Here is a 12,002-nt window from a genome sequence, read left to right as displayed (position 1 = left end):
TGTCGCTAATCACATTGTGAGGGCAGCCCTACCCGTTGAAAAAGGCCCGACTCTTAGAAGTTTATTTGGTCTTCCACCAACTACCGGACACCCTAAATGTGGGACTTGTATCTGCTGTCCCGAGACCATAGAAGAAACGGTGTTCTCCTTCAACAATATCAACTGGAAACACGAAGTCTTTACAAACTGTAAAACCAGAAATGTAGTATATGCAATCATATGCCCCTGCCCTAAGTTATACATTGGCAAAACAACACAGGAAGTCAGGCAACGAATCACACAACATAAATCCAGACTACGCAGGGAAGTCGAAAATGCGCCTTTGGTTCACCATTGGCTGACCAAGAACCACGACAAAAACAAACTAAAGTGGACAGTCCTGTCAAAAATTGAAAATGATTCGAGAGGCGGGAATTTGGAGGCACGACTGAACCAGAGAGAAGCTCTGCTCATTATGAAATACGATACAACGGTTTCTGGTTTAAATGAGATTTCTGAAATTTACAAACCCAACACATGAATGGTAATCGAGGACTACATCCCCCACAACGAATTGCCACAGAACTACATTTCCCACAACCCCATTGAGCTGAACTACAACTATACCCAACGGCATGGACAGCGCTCATTCACCGGTTGAAGGTTGAAGGGGAAGGAGCGGACAACTGTATGAATCTCTGTAGTTTCTGCGTGGAGCACGGCCACGGTAAGAATGACTCCCTCTGGGCCATCGGCTTTTTTCTGGACCGCACCCAACAACATTGGTCCTTACAATTTTGTTCTGACTTTTTGCAGCGGTTTTTGGCGCCCAAATCAATCAATCGGACGGATCCCACCTAGCCAAAGAAACCACTTGCATCAAGCACTCACTGCAGCTCAGGTAAAATGAACACTTAGTTGGTAGCGTGAGAAAGGAGATGCCTGACACCAACACTGTTACTTAGCATTTCTTTCTTTTTGTGTTTAATGTTTTCCAGTACCCTTCACTCCACCCAATTGGAACATCCCTGATTTTACTTACGGTTGGAGCCATGACCCAACAGTAGAGGTAGGCTGATACAGGCTGATCAGCGTTTTGAGGTGTTGATCTCTCAAACCTTGGTAGTGATGATTGTTTCTCTTTGTTTTAGAGTCACTTTTTGGTCCTGAGGAGAACCCTGGCACTCACAGGGTTCGAAACGCATCGACCGACCCGGTCCCGTGTCTTCTGTGTGAATTAACACTGGAATTGATTTGTCAAGGCACTACGATCTATTTGACTTCTTTTCAAACCTTGACTAACAAACTGTAAAATCTGAAAAACATAATAACTGAGATTGTTTTCGTTTATATCAAAAAGTTTTCTTTGGCACTGGGACCAGTATGAATGCGGCATAGGATGAATGGTTGGCCATGAATGTTTTGTTTGTGAGGTTGTCTGAATCACTGTACATATCCAATTGTTTGTTACATGTTTGTATATAATTGTATATATATATTTTTTCATGTTTTTGTATTTCCGTGCACAAAAGTAAAATAACAAAAAATCAAAACAATTCTCGAACAATTAAAAGCAAAAAAGGTGCAATTTATAAAGCCGGTGTCCATGATATTTTTTCATGTATGCTTTTTTGAAATTGAGTTGTCTAGAATCAGTTCCTCAGCTTTGGCAATTGTGTAGTTTCTTTAAGTTACATTTTGGCTCAGCCTGCTGAGTTTAGGAGTCAAAACCCTTTCTTGTTTTTTGCCCTCTGTTTTTTGACCATCAAGGCCTTTCGTATTCCTCTTTTGCATTTGATTATGTCCTTCGAGTAACATGGATAGCCAGTAGTCGGCAAGGGCTTGTAACTTGGGCGCTGTTGTTGTGTGTTACTCAGGTATTACTGTAGATCCCCTACTGTATTCTCTCAGCATTTTATTGATGAAACTTGTATTAGTGGATCAGTGCCATGCTGCTTTGTTTCAATCCGTGCTCGCAATGTATCTCCAATTTTAGCTGACCATTTTATCCCTTAAGCTACCTTGTATGTTTCTTCTCCACTCGTCTCTCCTATTGGATTGTTGGAAGTGGCTATTGGTGCATCTAATTGTAACGGGGCCCTCAATGGCCTATGATCGCTTTCAGCCCTGTCTTCGACTTTGAAATCTGACAGTCCTGCTGAAATGAGTTCGCTGACCAAAATATAATCGATTGTCGCGACATTCTGGAATGTTGGTATCAGGCACAAGAGTGGTGAACAGGTTTCTTTTAGTGTGTGGGTTGAGCAAAAATGGTAGTTGTTAAAAACACTGAATAGGGGTTCCACCTGACCTGCAGTCTGAGTCAGTGAGTGCACTGGCCAAGGTCATGGGTTAAGGAGACATAGGTGAATCATCCGTGACTACATGGTTCATGAAGTTGTTGGGGCCTCTCACATCCTGGCGTTTGGGCCAGGTCGCATCTCAGAGAGAGCCCCCGAGTCCTGGGTTGGTGCTCTCTAGGTTGATGTTGCAGGTGGGTGGGGGGCGACTGGGTGGGCCTAACATTGGATGGCAGTCTGTTTTGTTTTTCTGCCTGCCCGCCCAGTAACACTAGACACCCACGCACCACTGTGTTGTTAGGGTTTCACACATCCTGTGTTGGGGCCAGGCCGGCCCCGGACCCACGCGGGAGAGAGGCCCTGGAGTGATGCTAAGCAGCATCATTTATTAGGAGGGAAGAGCCAGTGGGCCAGGTCCAAGTCGCTAAGCCAGGGCTCATATGGGTGTAAGTTCTGATATTTAAGTTTCCCTCGTCTTTGACTTTGCTCGCGAGTAAGTGTCACTCATAGTCGTTGAAATGTCACTCCTAGTTACACAGATATTATGAAAATGTCACACATAGCAACCTGGAACCTTGGCAGCTATGTAGCTCCTTCCTTTGAAAACACAGTTAAGCTGCTATAAAGATAGAAATAACTATTTTCTCTGCGTTCAGTTTTGTGTTGAGGTTGTTGCACTTCAACTTACGAGCAGGCCTTGGCATGTGTTAATAATAAGTTGTAGGAGCAGTCCCAGGGATAAGTGTCTCACATACTGCGGCCTTTCTTTGGCAGCCCAGGTATGGTTCTGGCCTTGGTGACTAATTCACATTGTGAATGTCTCCGTTTACTGAGCTCTCCAGTGATTAGTATCTTATCCTCTGAGCACGCGCAGTACATCTCAAGCCGCGCTGTCTTGTCTTTGCCTCGGTGCGCGGTGTCTTGCAGCTACGCATGCGCAGTATGTGTTTTAATGCAGCGCCATCTTTGCTCCCTCCCTATAGAGTGTGTTTCGCCTCTGCGCAGGCGCAAAACGTTTCTCACGCAGCGTGACGTGGCTTTGCCCCCTGAGGTCGTGAGTCACCCAGTGGATCCCTGGCCCTGCAGTGACCCTCAGCCCCGGTGTGATCCCCGGAGGGATCCAGCGACTCCCCCGCAGCAGGAGGCGGTGAGGCCCCATCCTCGTCGCCACTGTCATATATGAAAAGATCTCCAGACTTGTCTCTACTGGTTCTGAGTTCAGACTGTGGACCAACTTTGTTGCACGTTTTACCAGGAGCCCGATCAATCAATATTGATTGATTGACTAGGAGTCTGAAGGGATCTGGTTGATTGCAGTAACTCCTCTTGTATCTCAGGGTCCAACATTGATTCATTTTACAAGGAATGAGATGTTGTCTGACTCTCTAAACCTTCATTGTCATTCTGTTGCTATTTTAAATTCTAGGTATTGGCAACATTTAATCGTGAGGATCTGAATACAACCTTCTAATATATACCTGCTCTCTCATATTTAAGATTTAAGTCTGTACCGGGCAGTGAGCCATATTTAGATCATAGCTGCTGTTTCTAATATGGGAAGTATCTTCTGATATTCTTGGTATGTATAGCCAGGATACACCTAGCCTTCTAGCAAACTTTACAACTGGTTGGGGCGGAGAAGCTCAAAAATGTATTCAAATGTTCATGTGATTTAGGATAAAATGCATTTACTTTCATGAGCAAGATACATCGTTGATTTAGACCAATGTTAAGGAGTATGGCATACAACCAGGAAGAAAATACTTTGGGTTTGCAGAAGGACAGAACTTATTAAAATGTAATTTTGTAGACCATATCTCATATGGAGAGCAAATAGAATATGAGTAAAACGTGTCCGTGGGGAGATAGCTTAATAGTCCGATAGTGACCCTTGACCTTAGATGAGTCTTCTTTCCTCTGATGAGGCCTTCTTCAATAAGGAATGTATATATTGTAGGTGGACTTTATGTATTTAATCCTTTCTATCTTAGTTATTTTTTTGGTTTTATATTTAATGATATAATCGGTACAGCTCATTTTTAAAATCTCTGCTTTTTGGAAATAATGTGTTTTTCAGAAATAGACATTGAAACTGAACAGAGTCCTGACCTATTTTGGGAGCAGCACCGGATGACAAATGTTGAAAGCGGCAATGAGAGTGGATTTTTATTGAAAGGTAAGTCAAGCCTTAATTTTCTATATTAATGAATGAATGAATGAATGATGCACATTTGTAGAGCACACGGCTACTCAGCAAGAGTGTCCCAACGCTGCTAATCTCCGTCTAACAGACCAAACGGCCTCCCCTAAGCATGGAAAAACCAAGTTTTCACTGCTAAAAAGCTAAGGCATCCCCTAATTATTTAAGGTTCAAGAGGAGGAGGATGAGAAAACTGTAAAGATAAACAACCTCTTGTCTAACCTATTTAATTTAATACAGGCAGCTGCTCTGCTACTCTTCATTAGATGTACAGCACAGAGACAAAGAAAAAAGTAAAAATGATTTTCATGTAGGTTCTGTTTCATTTATACATGAACATTCTTTATCTTTTTTTGGTTTTTATATTTCTATTTTTGTATATAAAAAAAGTATTTTTAAACAGATGACATAACAGTTAGGTGTTATCATCACACAATAAATACAAACATTATTTTCAACAGTTTAAGTAAGACATCATATCCTATTTTTTCTTTGATCATAAGGATTAGAAAAAGTTTATAAACCCCACACTGAAAGACATCATAACACAGGTGAAATCAAGTTCATACTCTCACACAACCGTTCTCACCAATCGGTCTTCTCAGGCATACTAACTAACATACAGTGCAAGAAAGTTCATGAAAGAAAAAAAACACATAGGGGAAGCACATTTGACTGTTCATAACTTGACTTATTGGAAATATACTCAGAAAAGGGGCATCAGTCCATCCTTTTAATTTCCAAAGTGGTTTCCTGGTATTGGATTTTTTTCAGATGTGCGTAGCTGGCCAAGTTTTCAGACTGCACCCCCATTGACTTGTACAAGTTGTGTCCAGAACTTTGGGGTGCGGTGATAGCAATGGGTTTAAGGGCTTGCTGTTACTAAGGCTTTACTCCCACCTGGACCGTATCAACTGTAGTGCCCATCTTTAAAAAAGGAGATCGAAATGACCCTGCCTGATATAGGCCTATCTCTCTATGGACTCAATAACTAAAATAGCAGGGTGAGTTGTATTAGAGAGGCTTCAACTCTGGGTTGAAGAAAAGGACATCATCTCCGAATGCCAGTACAGTTTTGGTAAAGGGCTGGGCACTGTAGAACAGAGGCTAAATTTAAGTATTTTGGTGGGTAAATACCTACAGGAATTTATTTCTGTGTTTTGTAGACCTAAGTTCGGCGTTCAATTGCGTTGATCATGATAAACTATGGGGGATACTAGAAGGTCTGGGGATAGAAACTACAATACTTGCCTTCCAGAAAGAATCTTACAGGGGAGCGCAGGCACAAGTGCGATGTGGAATAAATGGCGAGTTTAGCACGGCCTTCCCGGTTAAGAAGGGGGTGCGTCAGGGGTGCGTGTTAGCCCCCCTTCTATTTACGTTGTATATCAATAGCCTCGGGGAAACCCGTCTTGACAGACGCCTATTCCACTGCGCACCTGCTGTTGCTAGCGCTGCTGCTGGCGCTTCGTTTTTAAATTACCTGATTTTGTCTTTTTTGTTTCATTTTAATTTGTAGCACTTTTCCCCTGGTTTTAGCAGGGTCTTGCCCCCTCCTCATTCCGCACATAATTGGCTCCCGCACTGCCGTTTTGGCGGGCCTGGATCCCGGGGGTGGTTCACTGTGGGCGCCATTTTGGGTTGGGCTGTAACTTTAGCTTTAGGCGCCATCTTGGAGCGTCCTCGCGCTCGCGCCAGGATTGGTGAGCATACTTAAGGCGGACCCAGCTTCGAGGCGGTCTTGACAGACGCCTATTCCACTGCGCACCTGCTGTTGCTAGCGCTGCTGCTGGCGCTTCGTTTTTAAATTACCTGATTTTGTCTTTTTTGTTTCATTTTAATTTGTAGCACTTTTCCCCTGGTTTTAGCAGGGTCTTGCCCCCTCCTCATTCCGCACATAATTGGCTCCCGCACTGCCGTTTTGGCGGGCCTGGATCCCGGGGGTGGTTCACTGTGGGCGCCATTTTGGGTTGGGCTGTAACTTTAGCTTTAGGCGCCATCTTGGAGCGTCCTCGCGCTCGCGCCAGGATTGGTGAGCATACATAAAGCTCCCCCCCCCCGCGCAGCGGGACGCGCAGGTGAGGACGCCGTCGCTTAGCCGGAGTCGTGCCTGAGTCCTGCCCGTCTGCGCTCGTCCGCGTCGAGGCAGCGCGAGGCGGGGCAGGCTCAGTTTTTCCATCTCTTTTCAGCGTTGTATTGCTGCTCCTGCCAGGTATGCTGTCGTACACACGGCCAGAGCTGTTGGCCATAGGGCATTTGTCCAAAGGTTGTGCGTGTAAGCCTGTGGACCCTTTAGTTGGCCCATATAGCTGTGCCTGCAAAGGCTGGTCTCTTAAGAGCCCTACTAAAATACGCTCCTTGGAAAATGCCGCTCCTGTCACACGATCACGTGCTATATCGCGAGATCTTCGTATTTGGTGCCTTAATGTCAGATCACTTGTAAAGCATCACTTGTCCATTTATGACCTGATAGAGAAAGAGGATCCCGATGTTTTCTTAATGACAGAAACCTAGCTTCAGGACTCTGACTCTGCCATATTGAACCTTGCATTCCCCCAGAATTACATCATCTTCACTTCTAATAGGACCACAAGAGGTGGTGGCATCGCTATGGCAGTCAAATCCTGCTTTCCGGCTGAATGGAAGCCGTCAGGACTTCCCGCATGTGAAAGTGCTATCTTCAAAGTCGCCTTTTCCCATCAATTCACTTTCAGTGGGCTGCTTGTCTACCGTCCCCCCGGCAATGATTCTGTCTTCAGATCCGCACTGGCCGATATGGTCAGTCCTATCGCGCTCGGCTGTGCCAATTTTAACATCCTGGGTGACCTCAGCATCCATTTCGATAATGAGTCATCCACTACCGTGAGCTCCCTGTTGGCGGATATGGAAGCTCTCCAACTCACTCAGCTCGTCACCCTTCCAACCAACTCTGGAGGCCATAACCTTGACCCCTTCTTTTCCACACTTGACGGGTTAAGGTTGTCAGATCCGAGGTTGATAGGGTGGACTGATCATCTGCTAGTAGAAGCTTTATGTCCGGTCCACGATAAGCCTTTTATATCCATGGACAGGCCTATCCTTAAAAGGCCTTGGCACAAGCTAACGCTGGAAGAGTTCTACGGTATATTAGAGCGGAAACCTTTGAGCACTTTCACTAATGTGGAACAAGGTTACCAACAGTTCTGCGCTTGGATCACCGACGCCCTGAATTCTCTTATACCTTTACGATGGTCGAAAGGCCGGACAAAAACACCCAGTCCCTGGTATAATGAGTCTCTCGCAGAATTGAAAAAATCATGCCGAAAAACAGAGAGGGAATGGAGACGATCCTATGACCCTGCTCTGAAAACTCGGTATTTCACTGAGCTGAAGCTCTATCATAGAGCTATCTGCAGAGCACGAGCCGCATTTTACGCTCACGAATTTGCCACCAGCCCCAACCCATCAAAACTGATTTTCAAGGTACTGAAGGACCTTATGAAAAACAGATCCTCATCAGAGGTGATTTGCACAGATTCTCACTGTGATAAATTGGCCTCCTTTTTTGTGGAGAAAGTGGAAAAAATATATCATGGGTTCGACACACTCCACCAGGATCGAGAGGCTACTGTCTCTGGTACGTCGGATCATGAACCCCTGGCTATTTTACCTGAACTGTCGATTGAGGCCTTTGACAGATTCAGCCTTAGGGTCAAGTCAGGTTCTCCTGCGGACCCGTTAAAGCCAGCCTTCATCAACACACTCTCCCCGCTGTGCCGTGACCCAATATTGAATCTTATCAATATGTCACTGTCATGTGGAACGGTACCCGCGGCATGGAAACAGGCAGTGGTCACTCCTATATTAAAAAAAGCCAACTCTGACCCCCGATTGCCAGAAAACTATCGACCTATCTCCCTGTTGCCTTGGATCGCTAAAGTAACAGAAGCACATGTCAACTCTGTTCTGTCTGAGCATCTGGTTCGCAACCAGATTTTGGATCCCAGTCAGAACGGCTTCAGGTCAGGACACAGTACCGAGACGGCATTACTTTACATCATGGAACATCTTCGCCAGGTACTTGACTCAGGTCATACTGCAGCGCTTATACTATTAGATCTAAGCGCTGCCTTCGATACTGTGTCCCACCAAATACTTATCCAACGCTTACAGGAGGCGGGAGTGACGGATGTCGCTCTCCAGTGGTTTCGGTCTTTTCTGGCAGACCGCTCCTTTAAAGTGGCTATACCACCTGGCCAATCCGCCACCTATCCCCTGGAGCTGGGGGTACCACAGGGATATTCGTTGAGCCCTACAATGTTCAACCTCTATGTGAAACCGTTGGCTGGTGTCGTCAAACAGTGGGGTCTTACGATGGCCTCATATGCGGACGACACACAGCTAGCGGTGACACTTAGTGGAGACCCTGAGGTGGCGGCCCCGAGATTCCGTGCGGGTCTCTTGGCAGTAGCTAGCTGGCTTCGCACCAACTGCCTCCAGTTGAATGCCACCAAAACGGAGGTGTTGGTACTAGGGAAGCACGCTGAGCTATGGGGTAACCAGTGGTGGCCATCAGAGCTTGGTGTCACTCCTATTCCAGCTGCTGGAGTGAGAAATCTAGGAGTCTGGGTGGACTCTGCGCTCACCTTCAGGGACCACACCAAGAAGGTGGCTGCCACATTCTATGGAATTTTGCGTGGTACTAGGCCGGTCTTAAAGTACTTTGATCCCCCTACCAGACAGCTTGTAGTCCAGGCCTCAATACTATCTCGGCTGGACTACGGCAGTTCACTGTTGTTAGGGGTGAATCAAGCGGAGGCCTCTAGGCTCCAAAGAGTACAAAATGCCGCGGCACGAGCCATTGTGGGCCTCCCCAGACATTGCTCAGTGTCTGGTACCATCATGGCCTTACATTGGCTCCCGGTCAGACAGCGAATTAAGTTCAAGGCGCTGTGTCTGGCCTTTAAAATTTTGAAATCTTCTTCGCCGCCGGCACTCGCCAATCTACTCACGCCCTATATGCCTTCGAGATCCTTGAGATCGGAGGGGCTTCATTTGGCTGTCTGTCCACGCTTTAAGCTGAGCAGAATGGGTGGCCGCTCCTTTAGGGTGCTAGCGGCAGGTTTATGGAATTCGCTCCCGATACACATCTGAGCTCTTGAAGATTTGCTCGCCTTCAGGCAGGCGATTAAAACTTTCCTGTTTCCAGTGTCTAGTTAATTTCCTTTCTTTTATTGTGTGTTATGTTACAGCGTCTGTCAAAGCGCCAGGACGCCCCTTTGCTGGGGCAGCTGCGCGCTATGAAAATATAAATAACATAACATAACATAACATAACATAACCCTAGTTAAGGAATGTGTGGATTTGCCATGTGTAGGGACTAGGTTCATTGGGGCTTTATTTTATGCTGATGATGCAGTGCTTCTGTCCCGCACCCCCCTTGGCCGGAAAAATCTTGTATCGAGCTTTGTCTCCTATATGATGAATTTGAATCTCTCTGTAAATATAAAAAAAACATATACCATGCGATGTTGTAAACTTAGTGTTAGGAGTATAGATGTTTTTATTGACAATTGTAAACTTGATTGTACGGATCATTTCTCTTATCTAGGGATCGTTTTTGAGCGTAGGGCACATTGGTCTAAAGCTATCGATACTAGACGGCTCCTATTTTGGAAAACCATAGGTGCCTTATTAAACTTTGCTAAAAAATTGGGAGGGCGCCCGGTCCAAGAACTGATTGCAATTTACAAAACAAAATGTATACCCATTGCTATATTTGGGGCTGGTCTCTGGGCTTATGAAAGTATTGTGCCACTACAACTGGAGGAAAACAGGTTCCGGAGATGTACAGCAGCGTATATTTGTCACAGTGAACTTGGCTTGCCTTATTTGACTGACCTTGTGAAAATGGAACCTATTCTGCTATGGCACAAAGTCTGGACCTGCACCTCCTCAGGCCTAAACAGGGACGTGATAAATGACTGTTGCTCTCTTCATGGTATTGCCCGTATTCCATGGATTACATATTGTTAGAATTGGGGGTCTCTGGTTGGCGCAGGTATGTACTTGCGACAAGCAGGGACCCTCTCCTCTAAGTCAGGGCAAAGGATTACTCTCAGGAAATAACCCCTGCTCACCCTCTAGGTAGTGTGGCGCAAGCAGTCTAGGCTAATCTCTGGAGCAGATGTGGTTAAGCATTTGCAGTACCTTACACAGTAAATTACCAACCCACCACACAATGACACAAGACTGTATATATATAAAAAAATAGTGTTCTTTATATAGATATCTCAAGCGGACTTTAGAATACAGGTTTTAGGCATAAAAAGGTTCCAGTAATGTTTTAGAAATGCCACAGTTCTTAAGAATGGAATGTTTTGGTCTTTTAAACTTAGTTTGAGCGCTTCGTTAGGCTCTGGTACGCCTCGTGGGCCTCTTGTGCGCTTCCTGCAGTGCGATTGGAAAACCTGTGCCGAACCTCACGCACCTCGCGGGTCGCGGAGTATGGCGTGGTCAATGGAATGAGCGAGGGTACGAAGCGTAGCAATCCGTGACACCGCGTACCTCGCTGAAGGGCAAGAACAACAACACGATGGTGCGCTTTGTGGACGCTTCGGTCCAGGCACAGCGCCCAGGGGAGGCGAACTCGGGTACTCTTCTCCTTTACTTAGGCGGCGCGAGTCACGGGGATGTAGTGCGACTCGTAGGGCGCTGCGAACAGACTCTCTGGATACTTACGTCTCGCGGACACGGCCGTCTGGGGGTGCAGAGTCTCGTTCGCCGCGCTCAGCTCCCCGCACTTGAAGGTACAGGAGGTTCGGGACGGACGGCCCTCTGCTGAGGTCTGACGTTGCGGTGCTGTCCTGTAGGGCAGGGTGGCACGGGGGCCACGGGGTCGCTTCTCCGTTGGTTGGCGGTGCTCCGGGGGACACAGGCTCACAAGGGCAGAGTCCTGGGGTCCTGAAGGGGGGTGCAGCGGATTGAGTCGCTTACAGCAGGGCGTTTACACGGGTGGCGAGCCCAGGCTCTAGTCCGTCTTTACTTTGCTTTCCACGGCGCGGGGACTGGCATATTGCGGTGTTTGGACCCGACGGGTCCTGGACCTTGCTTTGAGAGCTACGGCTCAGGGAGATACAGTCACGGTGCTTGGGTCATGCGGCGCTGACCGTGGCTGTGCGAGCTGCGACTCGGCGGGCAGGAGTCACGGCGCTTGACAGGACAGGGGTTGGCGCAGGTTCTTCAGAGGGCACGATGGCGAAGCAAAGCGCACTCAGCTTTCCGTAGGCAGCGATGCAGGGACGACAACCCTTGGCAGCAGCTCCTCTTTCAGGGGGTTAGCGCCCAATGTTCCTGGGGCGCAGTTAGGGGGCAAGTTCACAAGCAAGCCCTTGGAGATCTTTGTAGAAGAATGCACAAGTTGAAATAAATAAAGTCTCTCTCAGTCTCTGGTTTCTCTCCTTCTTGAAGTAAGGGACCCACCACAGGCCAGTCTCAGGATTAGAGAAAGTAGTCCTCCATGCAGCTTTCCCAGGTCCTTCTCT

The 12,002-nt window shown here is 46.8% G+C and overlaps 2 protein-coding genes across 2 annotated transcripts in view; both read left to right on the top strand.

Moving 5' to 3' along the window:
• Positions 1 to 12,002, top strand: part of LOC147700499 (uncharacterized) — a 154,125-nt gene that overhangs the window by 92,279 nt on the left and 49,844 nt on the right. The gene's annotated exons all lie outside the window — the stretch shown is intronic.
• The window catches only part of LOC147700498 (uncharacterized), a 273,165-nt gene continuing 265,535 nt past the window's right edge, over positions 4,373 to 12,002 (top strand). Inside the window, exon 1 of the mRNA XM_086929651.1 lies at positions 4,373 to 4,455. The gene's annotated coding sequence lies outside the window, so the exon portion shown is untranslated. The remainder of the gene's footprint in view (positions 4,456 to 12,002) is intronic.

The sequence above is a fragment of the Lissotriton vulgaris genome, chromosome 7, assembly GCF_964263255.1.
Source record: "Lissotriton vulgaris chromosome 7, aLisVul1.2, whole genome shotgun sequence".
NCBI lineage: Eukaryota > Metazoa > Chordata > Amphibia > Caudata > Salamandridae > Lissotriton > Lissotriton vulgaris.
The sequence above is the reverse complement of the archived record's forward strand: the minus strand, read 5'-3'. Positions and strand labels throughout refer to the sequence as shown.